The sequence below is a fragment of the Anser brachyrhynchus genome (assembly GCF_964034855.1).
Source record: "Anser brachyrhynchus genome assembly, chromosome: Z".
NCBI lineage: Eukaryota > Metazoa > Chordata > Aves > Anseriformes > Anatidae > Anser > Anser brachyrhynchus.
In genome coordinates, this window is record NC_137697.1 from 49,736,194 (window position 1) to 49,749,477 (window position 13,284).

The window sequence follows — 13,284 nt, forward strand, 5'->3', positions numbered from 1 at the left end:
TACCTATGTGTACATGATACAGGTAAGGAAGGCAAATGCCATATATATATATAGGTTACTGTACATATACTCGAATGTTCCTAAACCCTGTGTGAAAGAGGACAAGACTAAATCACCGAGCCATTGGAAATAAAACAAAGATCAATATGTTCTCTCTAAAAGGATGAATACTCCAGAGCTCTCATGAGATGCCAGTGCTGAATTCAATCTGCCAGGGAGACTGTGTGTCTAATGAAGTAGCTACAGAACAGTCATCAGGTACCTCTAACCTAGAGGAACAGGCCTGAAGCAGACATCCCAGAAATGCTCTTTTTCATTTCTGTAAGTTCCCGTTCTCTGAATTGTTAGAAGTCAGCTGTAAAGTTTGCTCCCTCTATAGGGAAAAAATCACTTCTTTAGCCCAATAGCTTTCCCGTAGTGAAGACTTTTGGCTTAGATTTGAAAAAATATCACACTCTCTGGGATAGGACCTTGCTTCCACTCAGTTTGCACACTCTGTGTCCACCATTTAAAAGCAAGTTCTTCTACCACAGCAGTAGTGAAAACAGTCTGTGGGTCCCAGCACTCACTTTTTCCTGCTGGCCAGCTGATTCAACCCAACTTATTCCATTCTGTAACCAACGTCCCTTCTGTTTTTCTAAAACTTAATCCTGCACAATTTTGGTAAAAAGCAGGAGCTAGACTCTTTCAAAGCAGTATGTTTATTCACATTGTGGTGCAATATCATTTGAAATGGAATTTGTCATCACGGTATATGTGCCTCTGGGGACAAGCATTTCTTCGAGATCACACATGTATACAGGATCAGGGAGAGAAGGAATGTGTTCAGAAAGAAATGAGAAAGAGGGCCGATAATGAATTTTAGAGGAGCTAAATTTTGTCATGCAGGAAATGAATGTTTATAAACTACAATCCAAATTCAGTTAAAAAGAATTTTTGCTATTATCTTCACTGATGGTGAGGACAATTCATCCTTGTCTGATGGACATCCTTCAAGAGAGCAGGAAAAAAAACAATTTACCTGGTCAAACAGAGGCTCTAAGCAGGGCTAAGTCACTGGTCACGCTGAACTGAACAACACTCTACACAACACAAAACACCTCTGAAACGTCAGCTAGTGTCTCAGATACATACTCCCAAACTTGGACAACGAAAACAACACACAGTTTATGACTATCTGTTTCATCAGAAAATTATCTACAAAACACAGGCTCCTAAAAATATTTTAAGCTACACTGGTCTGATGTGAAAAACCCTGATAAAGGCGGAGGCCCTTGAGGTTTGTTTGTTAGGAGAATTTTTCTGTTGCCTCTCATGTTTCTTCTCTTCATGTTTATCAGCACAAAGTATCCCAGAAGAGTATCTAAGACGCATTTTAATCTCAGTTCACTGATAATGATATCATTATCACATGTATACTTATCTCTTCATTCTGGTGTTTTGCTGCTTATCCTGTGAATAAGTTTTCCTACCAAACCTTCCAAATTCCAGTGAATTGGACTTTGTGAATCACGCTTTTAAAATAAATGTTAATGAATCCCTTACTAGTGACTAATACTAGTGACATTCAACCTATAGTAAATAGCAGCAACTGCAGATTTGTCCACACCAAAGGAAAACAAGTGAAGCATGCATTAGTATGGTATCCCTTGTTCGGTCTAGGTATTAAAAGCATAATATGGGGCACTTTGTGAACCAGTTCTCCAAAATGTCTAGTCTATGCTTGATTTGATGAAGATCCTGCACTATTTGGGGGTCCATTGAAAACTGGTCGTTTGCTCTTGATCTTGAGTTCCATTTACTCTGGCTGCTGAAACATATGGTGCCAGTGGTTGCTGAAAGGCAAAACCAAATCTCTTTGATTTTCCATACACCACAGTTCTGTGAGTTGTTTGAACTTTAGCCATTTAATCTTATCATTATTATCTGTAATTTACTTGTGAGACTGTATGAGGAATTAATGACCCAATTATCTGTTCTTATTTCTCGGTACTATCCTGTATCTTAGTTAAATAAATATCCATGTCTTCATCCCAAAACTTGGTTTTGAATTGAACAGTTCAATCATAGGTCAATGCTGTTATGTCTGGATTCACACAACCTAACTTGACATATATAATTCAAATGCTCAAATTAAAATCCTATTTTAAAACTACAGTGCAGTTTCTCTATGTACTTAGTGGAGACAGTCATGTCAAGGGAAGTATTTAGCAGGACAAATAATTCTCCAAATGGTGCCTGGTCCTCCATATAGAAATGCAGAAAGATTTCTATGTACAAAGTTTAGAATAAGTCCTTAGGTTCTTCTGCTGAATGCCTGAAGTTGGATAAGGGTTCCCCATGTCTTTGACTTTCTATGGTACAAAGCTCTGTCTATAACACACAAGTGTCAATACTGCCTCCTCCTGGATGTATCCTTCTCGAGGGAAGGAAGGCTCTGCAGGAGGATCTGGATAGGCTGGACCAATGGGCTGAGGTCAACTGCATGAAGTTCAACAAGGCCAAGTGCCAAGTCCTGCATCTGGAGCGTAACAACCACAAGCAGCACTACAGGCTGGGAGATGAGTGGCTGGAAAGCTGCCTGGCAGAGAAGGACCTGGGAGTACTGGTTGATAGGCAGCTGAATATGAGCCAGCAGTGTGCTCAGGTGGCCAAGAAGGCCAACAGCATCCTGGCTTGCATAAGAAGCAGTGTGGCCAGCAAGTCTAAGGAGGTGATTGTCCCCCTGTACTCGGCTCTGGTGAGGCCGCACCTCGAGTACTGTGTTCAGTTTTGGGCCCCTCACTACAAGAAGGACATGGAGGTGCTCGAGAGAGTCCAGAGAAGGGCAACGAAGGTGGTGAGGGGTCTGGAGAACAAGTCTTACGAGGAGCGGCTGAGGGAGCTGGGGTTGTTTGGCCTGGAGAAGAGGAAGCTCAGGGGAGACCTCATCGCTCTCTATAGGTACCTTAAAGGAGGCTGTAGAGAGGTGGGTGTTGGTCTATTCTCCCACGTGCCTGGTGACAGGACGAGGGGGAATGGGCTAAAGTTGCGCCAGGGGAGGTTTAGGTTGGATGTTAGGAAGAACTTCTTTACTGAAAGGGTTGTTAGGCATTGGAATAGGCTGCCCAGGCAGGTGGTTGAGTCGCCATCCCTGGAAGTCTTTAAAAGACGTTTAGATGTAGCCCTTAGTGATATGGTTTAGTGTAGGACTTGTTAGTGTTAGGGCAGAGGTTGGACTAGATGATCTTGGAGGTCTCTTCCAACCTAGACGATTCTGTGATTCTGTGATTCTGTGTGATTCTGTCATCTAAAAGGTCATTTTTCTAGGGTAAGGACTATCTCATGCTCTGTATTATACACAGCATTTGATACAAGAAACTTCCAGCTCTTCCTGAATTTTCTAGTTGCTACTGCAAGTAAATAAGAGCAAGTTAGGAAAATATAAAGATCCTTTGACAGAAGGAAGGCTTGCATGTGAGTATGTGATTGTGTTAATGAGCATTTTGGCTCATCTATGTGGAACAGAACTGGAAAATTAAATGCTGATTATAATGATTAACTAGGAGGAGGATTTCTGAATGACCCTGGGGGAGAAACGGAAGCTTGAATTCTAATGTTCCTCTTCTTGTTCTTACAATCACCTCCTAAAGTGCTTGGAGTTACACAAATGTTGAACATGGTCAAGAAGATTTTGCCTCGAGGAATGGCCTTGACACAAAGTGCCTGAATCTATGGTAATCTTTCTGCCAAGCTCAATCTGCTCTGATTTGCAGAGATAGTTTCAATTTTCCTTCCCTGGTGGGAATTTACCCTCTTCTAAGATGAACATATGCTTAAAGGGCATGGCAGCAGAATTAGCTGGGTTCTGAGCTGGCAACAGTTGGCACCACCTCTTCATTGGTAACAGGGAGGAATCACAATGCACAGGCATTTTGCACTGTCCTTAGGTTACTTAAAAGGCAAGTGACAAGTAAACTGTCCTTACATCCATATGTGTTATTCCAGAGTTTTCACATATAAATAGTAGGTACAAGCCATAGAGATTCAAAAATTTAAATATCATTAACTGATGGGGACATTTTGGGGAGGAATAATGACATGTCTCTAGCTTCCTCTGAAGTGTTCCAGACTCCAGTGAGTTTTTGTGAGCCAGAGAAATGAAACGGTTTTTAAAGAAGAGAAATGAAACCTGTATCTCCTCTGGCATGCACATAGATGCACATGGATTAGCTGTAAGTGCCTGCCTGAAGTTTTGGCAGAAGTCTATACGCAATAGGCTTTGGTCCTGCACTGAATTATTCACCACCACCACCCCAACATGCTCTCTCCCCTTCCCCCCCCCCAAAAAAAAATCTAAATATTCCTCCAAATCCTAAGTAAATTCTGTCTACATTGAACTAGAATGGATTGGATTCTGCCATTGTGTATCGCATTACACAAAGAAACCTGGCATTCTTCTTCTGAACTTTTTTTCTGCAATGTCTTTTCTATTGTGCTATCTCAGTGGTGCTTAGAGATTTGCAGTAATGTAATAACAACCCAACTAAAAGTTTTGAAACACATATGCTTATAATGCATACCTTGAGTTACGTAGCTCTGTAAGCAGTGTCTGATTCAGCAAATAAAACATGGTAGAAAATACCAGTCTCCATAGCAATAAAAATGCAAAGACTGTAACAAGAGTTACTCTTGTACTTGCTCCTTATAGGTACCTTAAAGGAGGCGAGGTGGGGATTGGTCTATTCTCCCACGTGCCTGGTGACAGAACGAGGGGGAATGGGCTAAAGTTGCGCCAGGGGAGGTTTAGGTTGGATGTTAGGAAGAACTTCTTTACTGAAAGGGTTGTTAGGCATTGGAATGGACTGCCCAGGGAGGTGATTGAGTCGCCATCCCTGGAAGTCTTTAAAAGACGTTTAGATGTAGCCCTTAGTGATATGGTTTAGTGTAGGACTTGTTAGTGTTAGGGCAGAGGTTGGACTAGATGATCTTGGAGGTCTCTTCCAACCTAGACGATTCTGTGATTCTGCGAAGAGAACCTGTGATACCCTTGTCAGACCTGCAGTGCACAGGTTTGTTATTCCTGTGCAAAGCACAAAACTCTAACTGTGCTAGAGCAGGTATTTTCACATGAGACATCCAAATCTGATTTGAAAACTTAAATGACAGAAAATCTCAAATATATCTTAATAAGGTCATCAGCTGCTATTTAGCTACTATGTAATTTGTTATAAACTTACATTTTTTTCTCCAGCCTGATTTTGTCTGCATCTTTGGTGTAATCATCTTCTAGATTAATGAGCCATTTAATCTCTGAAACCCCTTCTGATAATGGTATTAGTAAGCCGCAACCACGGCATTACCTCTTAACATCTCTTAAATAAGAGGTTTTGTATCTGGTTTTTGCTCTCTTCCTGCCAGGGAAGATTTTCAAACCAAAAAATTATTTCTCCAATTCTCATAATCTTTTCCAATATTCACCATACCTTGAGTATATATGCAAGAGCCAAATATGCTCCCTAATGTGGTACACAGTGTTGCTGGAACACTTGAATGAGTAGTTCCCTGGTAAACACTATGAATTGTATTCTCTGTGTCAGTGCATTTCTCTGCTCTCTATCCAAAACACTGTTACGCACTTTGTAAGAGGAACTGATTCTGAGATATGAGACCTTTATTCACCTGAATTAATATTTATGCCATTCAGAAGAACATATTTTGCTATGGAGGACAGGTCTGGCCATCACATTTATCATCAGTTCTTATGAGTTAAAGTAGTGAATAAGTTTAATAATAAACTTCATGAAGGTGGGTTTCAAGCTTGAAAGTTTCTTCCAGACTATGCTGAAAGACAAAAACAATGTCAGTTATCTTGTCTACCTTTGAGAAAGCTGAATTTATTTCAATTTGATTTATTTAATCAAATAATTTATGTTAATTTATTTATTAAAATAAATTCAATTTATTTTCCCTCAGTGTTTGGATACCTCTTCAGTACTTCAAGATTCTTTAAAAATAAATTGAATCAGCAGCTTCAGTTCAGCACACCAGCCAACAAATTCCTATCAAACACTTGGATGCAAGTTATTCATAACCGTAAGTTTACAAATGCATAGCTTCAGGAGTTGCACTCCCAACAGCTTATTTACAGCTGGTGTAGAAATTTCTTTATTGTCCTCATAGTAGAATGTTACTGTATCATCCAGCTAATTTCCATACATGAAAAATAAATTTTTATGGGAAGTTTTTGCCATTTCAACCTTGATGTATTCTTGATAGCTTTACTATGTCTACTTAAAAAAAAGTCTTCACTATTCAGATATTTTATTTCTTTATTTGTGGCAAATCTGAAGTTATATTTTCTTATACTTTATAATAATACTATTTCATAATATTTTTATCTGTTATTAGTTGTCTGAACATAGAAACTAACGAATTATAGTCATTGCTATCAATTCTCCCCTTTCTGACTTTTTTTTTTTAATTGAATGTTCCAGGATTTATTTATTCTTAACAACTTTAAATAACACATCTCTCTCTCTCTCTCTCTCTCTCTCTCTGTTAATTCTGCTTTCAATCAGCTTTTCTCAGCTTTTCTTATATTTTTACATAGTATGAGATCATCAGACTGACTTGCCAAGGGCGTATATGTTACTTATTAGGTTTGCAGTCTCTATGTACATAACAGAAGTAATGTGTTGGAATCACTTGTAGAGATCAGGGATTTCTTCACCAATGGTTGTCAGAATAATGTCTAACATAGAAATACTACACACTGAGGAAACTATTATCTAATTTATAGAATCACCGGGGAGGTATCACAGTAACACGGTACTTCCAGCTTTAGCCCAGAGTGGCTGAAATTCCCTATGACTTCACATGATTTTTTCCCCTAAGCCATGCCTAATCCAAGCTACAAGAGCCATTTTATCACATTGTAACTTGTGTCAGTGTCTGTATTAGATCACTGTTGAATTAGAGCAGTGATCCACGTGAATTGACAGGAGCTCTGACACAGGTCATGACATTTCCAAAGTAAACAGCCACACACTCTCATACCCTCCTTCTTGCTCTAGCTTTCCTAAAGAGGAAGAAAGGCCAACCTGCAAGACATTTGAATCCTGCTGACAGAATCATAAATTGGCTGGAAAAATGAAGAGCATCTACCTAACCTGAGCTAAACTTGTGCTTGCTGATTTTCAAATATTACCTGTCAAAATATGGAATATATATAAAAGTTCCTATGTATTCTTCAGTGATTTATTACAGAAGCAATCCTCAGCATCATTTATATAAGTATTTGTTAATAGTATTACTCCACAGGCAGACATAAGCAACCCTCCCTCCTCACATGGTCCATTAACAAGACCAAGACGCACAGCTGAATCTAGCAATATGCCATGAATATTAGCCTCATGGATGAGTTCTGCCATATGGTGTAAAACTAGTTCTGGATGTTCCTTGAACAGAAGTGGCCTGCCACCCTTCACATACTAGTAAGAGATTTCTGCAGTAAATTACAGCTAAGATGAGGAGGCTCAAGTTCTGCTCTTGGACTGGTAGAGTAAAATCATGCAGGATTTTCATCCATTCACATCCTATGAGGGAGTGAACAAAATGCAAAACTCACTGGGCTTAAAATAAGTAGTTTCTTTGCACTGTGATACAAAATCATAGTCCTGTAAAAAAATCATTGAAAATCACTGGGGTGTTGCTCTTTTTCTTTCACAGCATGACGACAAACAAGCCCTAAGCCCTACTGTAACCACTGTTATCTGCAGCGCTTTGGAAGAAGAGGTAGTATTTTGCCTGCACAATATTTTTTCTGCCACAGTCACATACTTTGAAATGTTTATTTTCTAAATTATGCTCCATCTTTCCTCCATTGTCCTATTACAATTTTTTTTTTTACTGAAAAAGAAGTCATTTTTCAAACTAAATAGCATTCCAAAACTTGCAAGAAATGAAGATAGTCAACAATTTCATCTGTGGACAGAGATCTTATCCACGAGAAAAAATATTTTAAACATTTAATTACCTGTGAATGCAAATTTGTCATTTTCAAGTGCAGACACTGACCTGGAAGATTTTGAAAACTCTTGTACTGTACTCATATACTTATTATATAATGTAGATATTTTACCTAATTATATAATAATAATTATAGTGTATAATATACATTATATGTCATGCAATATACTAATGCTTAATATATAATGTACTATGTAGTATATGCCATATACTATATAAATCATGTATCTATATATTTATATCTATCATCTATATATAAACTGATAATATGTTATAAAATAATATATGATACATTATATATAATATGCAATTATCTGATTATATATTTTTCTGTTTGTTACGTTTTACTTAATAATAATAATAAATTATAATATAATAATAATGATAATAAATAAAAAATATAGTATAATTGTTACTGAAACACCATTTCTGTAAATGCTTATCAAATATTTTACTACACATAGAATGCATACAGGTATAATTAATAGAAAACTAATGGTCAGTAGCTGCTGTTTTGGAATACGAGAAATATGTTAAATATATCCAATATACTTGATGTCTCTGCCTAAGGCAGGGCAGTTGAACTAGAAGATCTTTAAGGGTCCCTTCCAACCCAAACCATTCTGTGATTCTTTGAATATATTATTTGAATAGATTAATGAATTTCAGAAGGAAAACTGGAACAAATACAGAGATTGACTCCATAGCTCCTAGTACAGAGGACAGTGTCTCTTCACCTAATCTTCCTCTACTGTTCTGAACCAGCATAAAGCCAGAATGTTGTCCAATATATTTATTAATTACTGAATTACTGAGCCATAGCTTACCAGAAAAATAAAATAATAATAATAATAAAAAACCCACAGTTCTCATGTATTAGGATGCAGGACTAACTTTTACATACTATGGAGTGATACAGGACTAACTTTTACATACTATGGAGTGATACTGGCTGAGCCATTTGGAAGAAAATTGTCTCACATTTGCTTTTCTGTGTCTAACATGTGGACATTATTGGTATGAAAATAAAACTGAACCTTAGTTGTATGCATATCTAAACAATTATTTAGGCTTTTGCTTTTAATCCATTTTAAAAGTCAGTCAACAAACAGATTTTCTATCAGTTTAAGTATGCTAGAGAGTTATGCTTTGTACCTTATTAAGCCGTTGTAACTACTGCATTTGTATTTATATCAATAAAAGTGCACTACAGTGGTACTCTTAGTTAGATACAGGAATGTCAATTTGCAAATAATTTGTAAATCTTGCATCTGTAGCAAGTATTTGAACCTTTTGACCTGTAGTAGTTAGGGCTATAACTAAGACATTTAGTCTTCATGTCAAAGAGGCTAAGCATTATGGAAGTTTATTTTTAATTTGATTTCTCCCATGATTGGAAGTTCAGCTTCCTAATTTTCTGTTTAGCTTGTGATAGCTTCTGCAGTGCTTTTAGTAGGTATTAATTCCTCAAGTTCCTACTGTTAAGTAAAATCTTTGACGAGGTATTAAAGATGATAGCAGTGCAGATTAGGTTTGAGTATAAAATTTTATAACACATTTCTATATTTCAATTTCCCATGCCTCCTGAAATACAGCTTGAGTTTCCTTTGCTCTGTGACTTTCCTGATTAATTTTATTTCTTGATGTTTTTCTTTTTAAAGGAAAAGGATGTCCAACTTCTCCTTTTTCTCTCAGATCAGATTCATCTTCCAAGGCTCAAGAAGAAAGCAAAAAATGTTCCTGGATAACTCTTCCTTAATATCTGGGCTATGGAGAATCATCACTTGATCATCACAAGGTGTAAAGACATCATTGTGCTTTTACCCCTACAGTATGAAAAAGAGCAGAAAAGGATAAAAGAAAATGCTTTTCAAAAATGAAATAATATATATTGTAGTTTTAAACTCTGCTGTGACAAATGAATTTTAATAAGCAACTAAAAAGATCAATGGGTTGTAGCCTTGTTTGTTTAAATAAGACATTCATAACTTTTACTTCCTTTTTTAATAATTCACAAATTGACACTGTACCCATCTGAAATGACAGAGATATGTCTGAAAACTGCCTTTCCAAGTAAATTGGACTTCTAGGTAGAATTTTTTTAGCACTGGTCTTTAGGCATTTGTGATGGAGAATTGCACATGGAGGTACAACTGAGTCTACATGATTCCAGCAGTTGATTGCTGCAGAGGATAGGAGTGAGGTTCTTTGATTAAATTGGTCATTTTTGTTATGGTCCAGGGGATCTACACAATAACTTGGCTCAGATATGGAAGCATGCAGACCTGGCAAAAATAGACATGTACATACGTGTAAAGACAGGTCACTGTATTTGCGTGAAAATCAAATTAACCCCTAATTGTATGCATAGCTAGACTATTCTTTAGGGCTCTGCCTTGAAAGTATAATACAACTCAATAAACAGACAGATTTTATACCTAACTAGTTCTTTCTACCACAATGTTTTACACAATTGCAGCTATCATGTTTGTGTTTACGGTGAGAAAAATGCATTATAGTGTTATGTCTTACATATGGGGATATATATTTAACTAATGTTGATTTCCATTGCCCCTAATTTTGTACCTCGGTTGAAGTTTACTAGTATATGAATATATTCATTGAGAGCAATAAATCTGGGACTACATTTTCTCTTCTACTGAACATTGAGGAGAGCACTTCAGTGTCTTTTACTCTTTTTCTCCTTTTGATCTTACATTGTGAATGCCTACACTGGTTTTTGTTTGCTTTTTTTTTTTTCAAGCTAGCCTGTCGCAGTGATGCCTAATTGTGTAGTGAGTTACAAATGTGAAGGAACGGTTCATCATGATACATAAATATAACACACCAGAACATCACGATGCATAAATATAACACACCAGAACACCAATCCATCTGAATTTATACATATAAAGTAGACTAACCTTAATTAATGCAAAATGTAACATCGTTAGTCTGAAATTATCCCTTGTTAAGTAAATGGTGGATTTGTAACCTGTAATATGGATTTCAATGAGCTAAATCAAGTTTTAAAACTCCCAATTATATTTTTGTTATAAATATCACTGTGAATAGGTAGCTGTATCTTTTCATTACATGAAAGAGACTCTTCTTTTTCTGACTTTCTGTCTACTGCAAATTTTCCAAGCATGTTTCAATGTTAATCACTAAAAAAACATTCTTAACTTATTGGAATGTTCAATCAATTCCCAGAACAATTTCATGTGAATACCAAAGAAAACATTTTTAAGAGGCTTAAAGTCCTTCTAAAAATGTATATAGTGATACCTCTAAAAGGTAGAGACAACTCTCATACATATGAATAGTGATATGAACAATCATTCTTTTTTTTCCCCCATTTTTGTGTTATTTGGTATGTCACTGTTGAAGTAATTTATGTATTTTATTAAGGCACATCTGAACGTGAGAGAGACAAGGTACAAAAAATGAACAACACATGATACTTCCATTAAGAATGGATTCTGGGATTTAAGAGCTTTCACCTCATCAGAAGTCTGTCATGGTCAGACTGTGTAATACCAGGAGAAGACCTTTACGCTTATGATGTCACATTTCCATCCACATATATCGTGGTGGAGAATGGGGTTCCAACCTGACAGAGAAACTGAAAGTCCCTAAATTAATGATTCCAAACTGTGGAGATACTATGCTGGTGGGAGACACAAAAGATCTGGAAATAAAAAATCGTGTGTTCCCTCTAATCACAGCAGTGAGTAGTGCTGACTAATTAGAACTAGAGAAAGCTTGAGATTTATTTTTTTTCCCCAAAACAAGAACAACAACAAATAATTTAATATAAGCCTTGGTGATGTCATAAAAACTGGATTTCATCTAACCAGAAGTTGGACTGAAAATGACTGATCTGGAGCAACACATATAATCTTCATTTTATCAGGAAGGAGGAATAACAACAAAAATTTCTGTCTTCTGAGGGATAGCTTCTTGAGTACCTCATTTATAAAAAACAGAACCTCCAATTTCTCTTGAAAATAAAACATAAAAATGTAGATATTACTTAAGCATATTTGTCCTATTATAAAGAAAGGCAGATTTCATCACCTAGGATAAATTACAGTCCTTCAATTTGGAATATTTTCTTCTCCATTGTATGTTCTTCAAGTCAACTTACAACATCATAAAACTTCCATAATATTGTGATGACAATCTCTCATTTGTTTTCTTGTATCTTATTACATTTGTATATAAAAATATAATGCATATCATGAAAAGTGTTTTATAATAACAAATAATATATGCTCTGTTTTACCTGCAACAGCTGTCATAAATTAAAATATCACTATAACCCTTTTAGAGATTCAAAACTTGTCACTAACTGAGGTATATCCATTACTCAGGCTTCTGGACATGCTTCTCCCATGCTTCAAAGAAAAATATGAGATTTTCAAAACTTGGATTTTTCAAAGGAAAATAGAGCACTGAATTTCAATGAAATTAATAGGAATTCCAAACCCACCAAATAAAGTAGGATTTTTTTCCTACTACATGTGATTACACTATCATTAAGGTCAAAAAAATATAAAATTTTGGAAAGGATTTTATATTTTTATGAGAAATAAGAACAACGAGGGTTAACATAGTTCATGAAAATAAACATAGTTCTCAATGTTCAGCTGCTTTTCAAGTTCTAAGTCCAGAAGTTTCCTGTAGGATGCTTACATGTTGGTCTTGATATAGCTGGTACCAACTGCTACTGCAGTTCTGCAGGGGAAATGGGAATGGGGACTGCGGTCAGTCCCTGACACTTCATCTCCGCCACTCCCTCACGGTCCCTCCCTGCCCCTGCTCCCCGTGGGGTCCCTCCCACGGGATGCCGTCCTGCCCGAACTGAGCCTGCGGGGGCTGCCCGCAGGCAGCAGCTCTTCAAGAACTGCTCCCACATGGCTCCGTACCACGGGGTCCATCCATCCCCCAGGAGCAAACTGCTCCAGCACGGGTCCCCCCAGGGTGGGCGGCAGCTCCCCCCAGACCCCCTGCTCCTGCGTGGGCTCCTGTCCACGGGCTGCAGCTCCGGCCCGGGGCCTGCTCCTGCGGGGGCTCTCCATGGGCCGCAGCCTCCTCCAGGCCACATCCACCTGCTCCACCGGGGGCTCCTCCACGGGGGGGCTGCAGCGTGGAGATCTGCTCCGTGTGGGACCCATGGGCTGCAGGGGGACAGCCTGCTCCACCAGGGGCCTCTTCCTGCACAGGCCGCAGGGGAACTGCTGCTGCCTGCCTGGAGCGCTGCCTGCCTAG